The sequence below is a fragment of the Pituophis catenifer genome, unplaced genomic scaffold (assembly GCF_029215685.1).
Source record: "Pituophis catenifer annectens isolate HBS135680 unplaced genomic scaffold, rPitCat1.0.hap2 SCAF_6, whole genome shotgun sequence".
NCBI classification, from domain to species: Eukaryota; Metazoa; Chordata; class Lepidosauria; order Squamata; family Colubridae; genus Pituophis; species Pituophis catenifer.
Genome location: NW_027256886.1, coordinates 26,760,461 through 26,770,810, shown reverse-complemented (window position 1 = coordinate 26,770,810; position 10,350 = coordinate 26,760,461). Strand labels below are relative to the sequence as shown.

The 10,350-nt window shown below is 40.5% G+C and overlaps 1 long non-coding RNA gene across 1 annotated transcript; it reads right to left on the bottom strand.

Annotated features, from left to right (window-relative positions):
- Window positions 1–2,942: 2,942 nt before the first annotated feature.
- On the bottom strand, window positions 2,943–8,788 carry LOC139318642 (uncharacterized). The gene is made up of 3 exons (XR_011600524.1): window positions 8,758–8,788; window positions 7,061–7,190; window positions 2,943–3,248 (listed from the first exon to the last, which is right to left on the bottom strand). It is a non-coding gene; the product is annotated as an uncharacterized lncRNA (long non-coding RNA).
- Window positions 8,789–10,350: the final 1,562 nt, after the last annotated feature.

Below are 10,350 nucleotides of genomic sequence, written 5' to 3'. Positions count from 1 at the left end.
AGACAATAGGACTCTAAATCTGAACTGCAAGAATAAAGGACACCAAACAGATACAGAAATATCTACAGGTAGTTCTTGGCTTATAAAAGTTCATTTAGTAACCCTTCAAAGTAATAATGACACTGAAAAAGACGATTTATGACCGTTTTTCACACCATGAAAGCATCCCCATGGTCATGTGATCAAAATTCAGATGTTTGGCAGCTGATTCTTATTTATGACAATTGCAGTGTACCAAGATCATGTGTTCATCTTTTACGACCTGACAAGCAAAGTCAATGGGGAAGACAGATTCACTTAACAACCATGTTATTAACTTAACAACTGCAATGATTCACTTAATGATTCACTTTCTTATAGCAAGAAAGGTTGTAAAATGGGGCAAAATTCACTTTACAAATGTTTCACTTAGCAACAGAATTTTTGGGCTCAGTTGTGATTGTAACTTGAGGATTACCTGGATTTGCTATCTGGTTATGTTAGCTTTCTTGAAAGTAAAACAATGTTCATTTGCTTTCACAAAGGAATGGGGCAAAAGGACTACAAAAATCTAATTTGTAAGGTATTGCTCTGGCAATAAAGAAAGAGCTCTGTGTACGAAGTTATCTGTTTATATGTATTCTAAGAGATGAAATCCCAGCACATCAGACAACTGTTAAATTGAGGTTGATTTGAATCCATGTTTTATACGGTTTAATCCTATGTGTTAAGCTTTCATTTCTAAATTACAGAGCCTGCAATTACAAAACACCCAAACTGAAGCCAAGATAACAATTGTATTTTGTATTGTCCAAATGATGGGACAGAGTTTAGTTTTTCATGCTGCATTTTTTTTTTTTAATTTGATTTATATGCCGCCCTTCTCCGGAGACTCAGGGCGGCTTACAATGCATTAAGCAATAGCCTTCATACTTTTGTATATTTATACAAAGTCAGCTTATTGCCCCCACAAACTGGGTCCTCATTTAACCTACCTTAGAAAGGATGGAAGGCTGAGTCAACCTTGAGCCTGGTAAGATTCGAACCTGCAGTAATTGCAGGCAGCTGTGTTAATAACAGGGTGCTTTAAACCACTGTACTACCAAGGCTCTTTTAGCATTGCTAAAGCATTGATGGACAGACAATTGGGAGATACCACTTTATATGCTTTAGGTCAGAGGTGTCAAACTCAAGGCCCAGGAGCCAGATCTGGCCTGTGGGGTGCTTAGATCTGGCCCACAGGGCCACCTTGAAAACAGCAAAGGACTGGCCCTCAGTACCTCTGCCAGGGAAAACGGAGCTCAGGAGCCTATTTTTGCTGGCAGAGCACTTGGGCCACCACAGGCGTCGACACTAGTGATGTCAAGCTAGCCACCCCCACTCTGGCCCCCCAAGGTCAAACACAACCCTGATGTGGCTCTCAATGAAATTGAGTTTGATACCCTTGCTCTAGGTAGTGATCACGTCTGCCTGTTTGGTGGGTTTCTGTTCATTTGTCAGCAGCAAAGAAAGATCTTAAAAGACTGAAGACGTGAAGGAATCTTAATAATCACCTGATCATTCATCTCCTTCCCCCCTCCCCCAGCTTCTCTTCCAAGAAAAGACAAAAACAGGGTGGAATCCTTCTTTCCCTCAGTTAGCCACTGGCAGAATAAAGGGGAAAAAAACATTTTCGGTGGAAATCCTGTTTTTGAATGTTGAGTCTCCAGAACAGGGATCCCCAACCCCCAGTGGGGCTACCTTGACGTCACTAGTGTCAGTGCCTGTGGTGGCCCGAGTGCTCTGCCAGCGAAAATGGGTTCCTGAGCTCCATTTTCCCTGGCAGACGCACTGCGGGCTGATCCTTTGCTGTTTCCAGGACTGGCACAGGGCCGTGGCATGTCAACAACCAGGCCATGCAAACAAGGAAAGCCCCATCCGTGGGATGCAGGCAGCACATGAAACCACGCTCACTCCTGTCTGTGAAAAAACCTCTCTCCATGGAAGTGGTTCCTGGTGCCCAAAAAGTTGGGGGACCGCTGCTCTAGGGCAAGGGTGTCAAACTGGCAGCCCTTGGGCTGGATGCATCACATGCAGGCCATGCCTATCCCAGCTCCATGAAGGGAAAAAATGTCACAATACGTCACATAACAGCAACATGACGCCACGAGTTTGACACCCGTGCTCTAAGGAGGGCATACTCATAAAATGAGGGATTTGCCTATGTACTAATTAGGACCATAATGGGCATAATTAGCCATAAAATCCATTACCAGAAGGTATCTTCCTTAACCATTCCAGTGAGAACTGCTGCAAACAAATACGATGCTAGTTGCTGCTAGTTTTCTTTGGGTCTTCAACTTCCTATGCTTCTACACCAAGTGCATTAATTAAAAAATCAGATAGGATAGATCTAATTGAGACTAAATAAAGTGTCTGAAGTTGAACATAGTATTATCTACCTCTTTCTTAGAAAAGGGAGAAAGTTACAGTAAGTGTAACACCTGAGAGAAAGTGATGCCAAATTACCATTTCTCTGAAATGTGGGAATTCTCTTTAGGATATGTGTAGCATTCAGAATAAAATATTTTTTTAAAAAAATTAAAAAATTATTTCATTATATTATTGTGTTATGTTGTGTTATGTTACATTATTATGTGTATGTCCCACAGATAATATAAACAATATTCAAGGAAAGAAAATGAAGGTAGAATGCAGGATTTGACATAGCAAGATGAATAAATTAATAGTAATAGCAATAGCACTTAGATACCGCTTCACAGTGCTTTACAGCCTTCTTAAGTTATATAAATCTCCTGATAAAGTCTGCCATGGCCTCTGGTCAGCTTATCTAGCTGCAAATAGTGTGTGCTTTGGTTTAGTAATTATTTACATCTGTCAACAAGAAAAATATGGGACACACCAAACTATTTCTTTCATTGAAATCTGTTTATTCCTACAATGCGCTATTGCAGTTCAGTTAATGTTGAACCAAGAGACATATACGAATATAGTTTTCTTTAAATTAAAGGGAAGAAGGAGAGCCATATTGACAGGCTTACTAAATGCCGTCTAGTCGATTCTTAGGGACTAGATAGATACAATTTTTTCAAGGATAAAATGTTACTGGTCATTTAGGTCTTCCAATGATGTATTGATCATCACTGAATTAAATCCATCCATCTTGATGCTGGTCATCCTCTTCTCTTTCCTTCTCCTTTCTCCAACATTATAGATCACTCTAGGAAGCTATGTTGTTGCACAATGTGTCCAAAGTGGAATAATCTGAGCTGAAAAAGGAAGAGGATAAAGAAAAATCCATTTTGCATCACCATGACTGACTGTCAAGAATGTGAAAGGGAAGAGGATATTGCTACAAGTAAACAATAAAACAAAAACCACACCTAAAATTTCCTTCTGCTTAACAAGCACATGAGCATTTACAGCTTGACAACTTCTGGAAGCAAGTTGTTCCACTGATTAATTGTTCTTTTCTATTGTCCTTGTAGTAATCTTTTGATACAGACTGTACTTCTTACTGAGTTTTTATACCTAATACCTTCTTATCCAATTGAGTAATTTTCATGATAACTAATATTAGCAGACTTGTCACAGCATCTGTATAATATGCTAACCAAGATTTATTTTTAAGAGTAAATGAACTTACATTCATGACTAAAGTTTACATCCTAGTTAGCCTCATGTCAAATGCCAGCCAGTGGGCTCATTTTGCACTCAGTGTTTTATCTGCCTGCTGCTGTCAGCCTTCACCTATGAACAATTCTTTCTAAGACTGGAACAGACAAGCTGGAGACATAAAATCCACCAGTGGCTACTAGAAAGAAGTTTCATCAGACTGAAACAACCAACAATTAATATTAGCTTGCACATTCATCCTAGGCTATAAACCGTAGCTGACATGCCACACAATCATGATATATCTCTGTCTAAGCAGAATCTAGTAAGTTATATACTTGGTAAATTTCATTTGGCTCACATATACCAGAGACTGGAAGAATCCAAAGCAGCAGAACAGTTTCTAGAGATCTCAAAATAGATCAAGCCCGCTTGCACATGTGACATATGTACATTCCCAGCATTAATGTTACCCTGTTGTGTTATGATCTTCCTCCTGTGAAGCTGCTTTCCTTAAGGCTTGGCTGCAATTAAAATTCAAATAGCAAATTTTGCAATTTGTAATGCTGGGACTCTGTATAGCTTTGGCCTGAGCTGGTATAATCTCTTGTTTCATCCTGCTTCTGTTGACGTATAGTAAATTTTACAGGAAACCTATGAACAAAGTGACTATATACAGTAAATGTTCCAACTTCCTGATTCACCTTTTCTCTCGGGATTCTGAGGTCAAGAGATCTGTTCTTTTCTAGCCATTCAAAGGTACAACTGTTCTGCACTGCAATCTACAACTCTAGTTGCAATTATTGGGAGAAACAGCATTGCAAATAGATGCTATACTGTAGTTACAGCTTTCAGTGGAATTTATAAAAGGAAAAATGCCATCTTGACAGCATTTCACACAAACCACTTTTTTTTTAAAACAAACCAGTCAAATGCATACAGCATGTTCTGAAAACATGGGATTTGGGTGAAGTGTTGATTACCCAAATGTATTTCTTCCCCTTTCTATGTGGAAAGAGGAGAAATGAACATGGCTTTGTCTGGATGATAATTTTTACTCTCTTCCTTGGATCAGATAAAAAGACAGCACCGATTGAAGCTGCCTCAAAGCAACTAAATATTCTAAGCATACGATAATAAAAACCTATGTTAGAATTAATCTTAAACAATGACATACTTAATTGCTTCGCTCTTATTCTGTTCATAGCTACCACTTTCTTCCTCTTTTTCAATTAATCACTTTTCCTAAATTGTGCAAATCCATGTTATAACAATAATAAAACAGAGCCTGTGATCAAGTAAAGTAGTAAAGTGGTAATGAATGACCAAGGCTTTGTTTATGCAACAGACGTAACCGGTTCAATTAGGAGCTAGTAGCTGCATTCTCCAAATTGTTAAGCTTGGTTAGTGTAAAACTTCGCTATTATTTTGTTATGTTTTAGTATCTTCACATTTCTTTGTGTTTGTTTTTTCCACTGTATTGTGCAAATCAAAAAATAATTTAATAACCAAGTTCAACATCTGCATTGAATGAATGCAGTCTCTGTGAGTTAATATGGAGAGAGACAAAGAGTTCATTCACTTCTAACTCCTCTGCTTTACAATTTTTCTCCACAGAATGATGTCTGTCATGAATGCTCCCAACATATCCAGGTGTACCTACCTGCTTCCTGAGTTTCATCTAGTCAAGAAATTCTCAACCCATGTAAAGTGGCAAGAAGACATGTATGGGAAAGTTAATCAATGGAATAGTTTGGACCAGGGATCACCAACCTTTCGGACCTCAGGGATCACTAAATTCATAATTTTAAATCCCGCGGACCACTAATATGATCTGCCTAATGACTGGCTGGGTGGGTGTGGCTAGGTGGCCATGTGACTGTATGGGCGTGGCCAACTCAATGTCACTCAAATCAAGGGGCGCCTTGTCGGCCTCTACTCTCCCCTCCCCTCCCAGCCACTCATCACCTGCCCACCTGGGCTCCTTAGGGCCCCAACAGGAAGCAGTTGTTAGAGTTAAGCAGCCACCATGAAAAAGAATCGGCAAAACAGCTGGCTCAGTTCAAATTGGATCTGGCCGAGAAAGAGGCTCAGTAGAAGCACCTCACTGAGGACTAGGAGCATAGGCTTTCCAAGCAGAGGGAAGACCTGCAGGAGTGCAAGGCCAAGTACCGGCACCTGAAGGCTCAACAGGCTGAGATGGTCAGCCAGTTCCAGACCATGATGCAGTCCCACTGGAACAAGATCCTCCGGCTCTTCACCACCAGTGGTACTTCCCTCCAGCCTTCGCCCAAAGCCCTGCACCAGGAGGCTGAAGCAGACCCCAAGTCAGAATTTCTGCCCCCCTCCAACCCACACAAAAAGACCCTGAAGGGGGAAACTATCTGCAGTAACACAAATGTTCATTGCACACATCTGGCCCAGAGGCATAGTTTGAGGACCCCTGATTTAGTGCAATATAAAAAATGTAAATAATTTTTCTGAGGACCACCAAAATTTTCTCACGGACCACCAGTGGTCCACAAACCACCAGTTGGTGACCGCTGGTTTGGACAACCATTTGACTAGGATGGCATAAGGCTCCTGCCTTGAGCAGAAGGTTGGACTAGAAGACCTCTGAGGTCCCTTCCAGCCCTATGATTCTAATTCAGATTTATTTCCCACAAGCTCAGAAGACAAACTTTTAACACAGTTTTGTGAAATGACACAAGTAGCAGCTCGGCAGTTTTACTTGTACATGGAAAATGCTGTGGAGAGAATTTCATTCTCTTAAAACATTACTGCCAGACATCAAGACATGAGAGAAAAATAATGTATATGAAAAGAAACAGGACAGAATGTATTAGGAAGGCTGAATACTAATGAACATTATTTTTCTTTCTTTCTTGTATTGCATAATTGTTGCGAAATATTTACAGGTCCTTCCTGGAACAGTTCTCTCAGATTTGTTCTCAGATGTTTGCAAATTATAGTCAAGAGAATTGCAATATGACCTCTTTCTTTCAACCAAGAGTTTTGAGGGTTTACTTATCTGAACTTCCTCTTTTCTCACTTTAATTTGCTGACCTCAAAATCAAGAACCATCAGCACTGTCTGCCAATTTAAATGGGTTTAAAAGAATGTAATTTGTTTTATTTTGATATAACTTGTAAATAAAATCTACCCACTGTGGTTTATTCAACAAGTATACATAAAGAAACCACATCTTACCATACGCAAGCCAAGCAAACTTGATTGCCATTGTGGGAGCTTAATACATTTTTTAGAGGTGAGAGTCCCAGTAGGAAATGCAATGCCACAACACGCTCCAAGATTTTCAGGTATTTTAAGGTGATGTTTTAGGATATCAGTAGGGTAGTTTTGGGCCAGTCCCTATTACTTAGCCCAATCCGCACAGGATTGTGGTATGGGGAGAGAATAGGAAGAGGGAGTAATATGCTTTCTTCCAGGGGTGGGTTCTACTTACTTTTACTACTGGTTCACAACGGGGCTGCGCACAGAAGCTTCCTGATGACATTGGGGTCGTTAGGTGGAGCCTCACGCCGATTTTACTACCGTTTCTATAGAACTAGTCCGAAACAGGGGCTGCTTTCTTCCTTTGGCATGACAGTATAGAAACAGGCAATTCTTATTTTTTATTAACCACGGAAGGAGACAATCAGGTTTAGTACTATAGAACAGCAAAGGAATTCATTCCAGAATTGACCTTCATATTATACTTATTGGAAGAGTGTAGAACAATCCTTTGGAATTAAGCCTACAGCTTTGATAATAATCAGAAGGGATTTTAATGCTTGAGAAGATTGGCATGATTCCATGCATTTTAGTCAGTTCATTTTTATTCATTTTTTTTCCATTCCAACATTTCATTCATATATTTTTATTCATCCATTCATTCATAGGACTGTCGCTGAAGTCGTAGGCTGCATTAACAGAAGAACAGTATCGAGGTAATGTGCAGTGTTAGTATTGCTTTATATTCTACAGGTAAGAATGCACTTGGAATATTGGTCACCAGGATATAAAAATGGTGGTTGGGACTCTAGAAAGAATGCAGAGAAGAGCATCAAAGGTGATTAGGGAACTGGAGACTGAAGCAAACAATGAATGGTTGCAAGAATTAAGTAAGTCTTGTCTGATAAAGAGAAGGATTAGGGATGTCAGGATAGCATTTTAGGGGAGAGAAGAGAGGGTTGACTTATTCTCTAAAACAGTGGTCCCCAACCTTTGCGCTTTGGAAGCCCAGCTAGAAGGGGGAGACAGGAACTGGGCCATGTGAGTGGTAGGTCAGTGCGCAAGTGTAGGTGCATAGCTCAACTCACATGAGTGGTGGACCAGTGTGCATGTGCATGCAGTTGGACTGCAAGTTGAGCTGTGTGTACATGTGTATGCGCACCTGCCTGCCACTCACTTGAGTCGAGCTATGCACTCACATGCATGCATGTCCTGGTTGTGAACAGGCCACAGCCTGGTAGTGGGCCATGGCCCAAGGGTTGGAGAACCCCGCTCTAAAGCATCTGAGGGCAGGACAGGAAATAACAGATGGAAACATATCAAAGAGAGAATCAACCTAAAATTAAGATTTTTTTTTTTTTTTGGTCAGTGAGAACAATTAATCAATAGAACAGTTTATCTCCGGAAGTTGTGGTGCTTCATCACTGGAGGTTTTCAAGAAGAAACTGGACTGCTGTTTGTCCAGAATGGTATAGGGCCCCTTGCTTGAGCAGGGGTTTGGACTAGAAGACCTCCAAGGTCCCTTTGTAACTTTATTACGTTGCATTCTGTATTTGTTTGGTTTAATATAGTGTTCCACTCACACAGATGCAACTTTGTGCAGGTCTCATTGGGTTGTAATTGTTTATGAAAACATGGGTCTGCAACCTTGTTTGGGGTGCACAGAAGAGGACACAGGGTGGACCTGGTTAGTGACCTAAAAGTCCTTCCTCGCCTTTTAATTAATGTTTAACATTGAATTTTAATCATCCTTGCCTCTGTTTAATGTACTGTTTATATTATATATTATGTAATAAACTATCTATTTTGCATACTGTTCTTACATTTTCATGTTTTATCTGTGCAACACCCAGAGTCCCTCTGTAAGCGAGATGTATAGTTTCAAAATGTGATAAAGAAACAAACAAATAAATAATTGTCGAGTCCTACCGGAGCTCGCCATCGATGGGGGGTGTGGGAGACGAAGGAGTGGAGATAAGCAGCCGCAGCGAACACACAAACAGTTCCTGGATAGCAGCATTCAGGGCGATGATTGATGACGTTGCCGGGCCTCTCCGATTCTGCTGTCCTCGCTGCTCTGGTGCTCGCAGCTGTTACTGTTAAGGGAGTGGGGGGTGCTTGATTGATAATCACTGGATGTATGTTTAAGGGGCTGAGTTTTTGTTAAATAGCGCTGTGGTGTGATTACACCCAGCGCTGACTTTGAACCAAAACACCGACTTGTACTTTACTTTTGACTGCAAGCTTATCATTGCCAAAGTAAACCCTGATTCTCTGTGCGTTACTGGTGATTATTTCCTATCGCAGTTCTGAACGAACGACAAGCCGAGAATAATATTGTGAATAAATACCTTCAAATCAATAAGAATTAAAAACTATAACACATCTTAGACAAATCTCAGTCAATTCAATAGCCCCTAAAGAAGGATCAACAGGTGTCATAGCCCATCATGAGGGCAAATACTATATATAGCATTTCTATTTCTATATCTTACTATCTATTTCTATATCTTACAAAAAGCCATCAAGGGCAGAACCATCCTCATCCCAGAGGCTAGGGGATGGAAATAGTCTCTTTTATTAGGGTAGGCATTACAGTAGAAAAGGCATGTTTCCTGGGCACATTAGATGGCATTGTTTAATAGAAGCTATCAAGAACATCTCCATTTGGTCAGATCTTGTGTACAGGGGAAAATAATCAGAGATAGTCCTGCAAATGACCTGACCATGTGTCCTTCTATGAAGGAAGAACTTCTCAGTGAAGGAAGAACTTTTCAATCCCAGAACTAAAAAGATAATAATTGTAATCTAGCAGGATTTTACTTGAAATAGCTGGTTATTTGCTTTCCTCTGTATGCATGTAATGGTTCATTGAAGTGAAATAAACAAGTAGAATTCTACTTTCAATAGGGGATGTTATGTGTTGTTAATTGGTGTCTTACAATTTGCTCTCAACTTTATGAATATGATAGTTGAGTCATGCTTAGATAGTGACCATATTTCCCTGGTTCCATGAATGTATCCCCAGATGATAATGATAGAAACCAATATTAAAGAGGACATTTTTTTCTTTTTATGACTCTTTTAATTCCTTATTTGGAGTCAGATTGACTGAATGGTGCTGAGCTTTTTACTGGCCAGATGCCTTTCCTGATGCCTATGCAGAGTTTGCAGCAGATATTTTCTCTTTATGCCTTGATAAAGAAACATCTGCTGCTCCTAGGATTGAACTCTCAACCTTCCGAGAGAGAGGTGAGCATTTTCATGCCTAGGCCACAATGCTGCTAAAGAGGACACTGTTATCTGCATCAAATGTGCGACAGTTGCGCCCTTACTTGGACCAAGATGCCTTACGTACCGTTACTCATGCGCTGGTCACCTCCCTTCTTGACTACTGCAATGCTCTCTACCTAGGGCTGCTCTTGAAAACCACTCGAAGGCTTCAACTGGTGCAGAATGCGGCCGCACGGGTTGTGATGGGAGTGTCCCGACACTCCCATGTTACACCCTTCCTGTACGGCT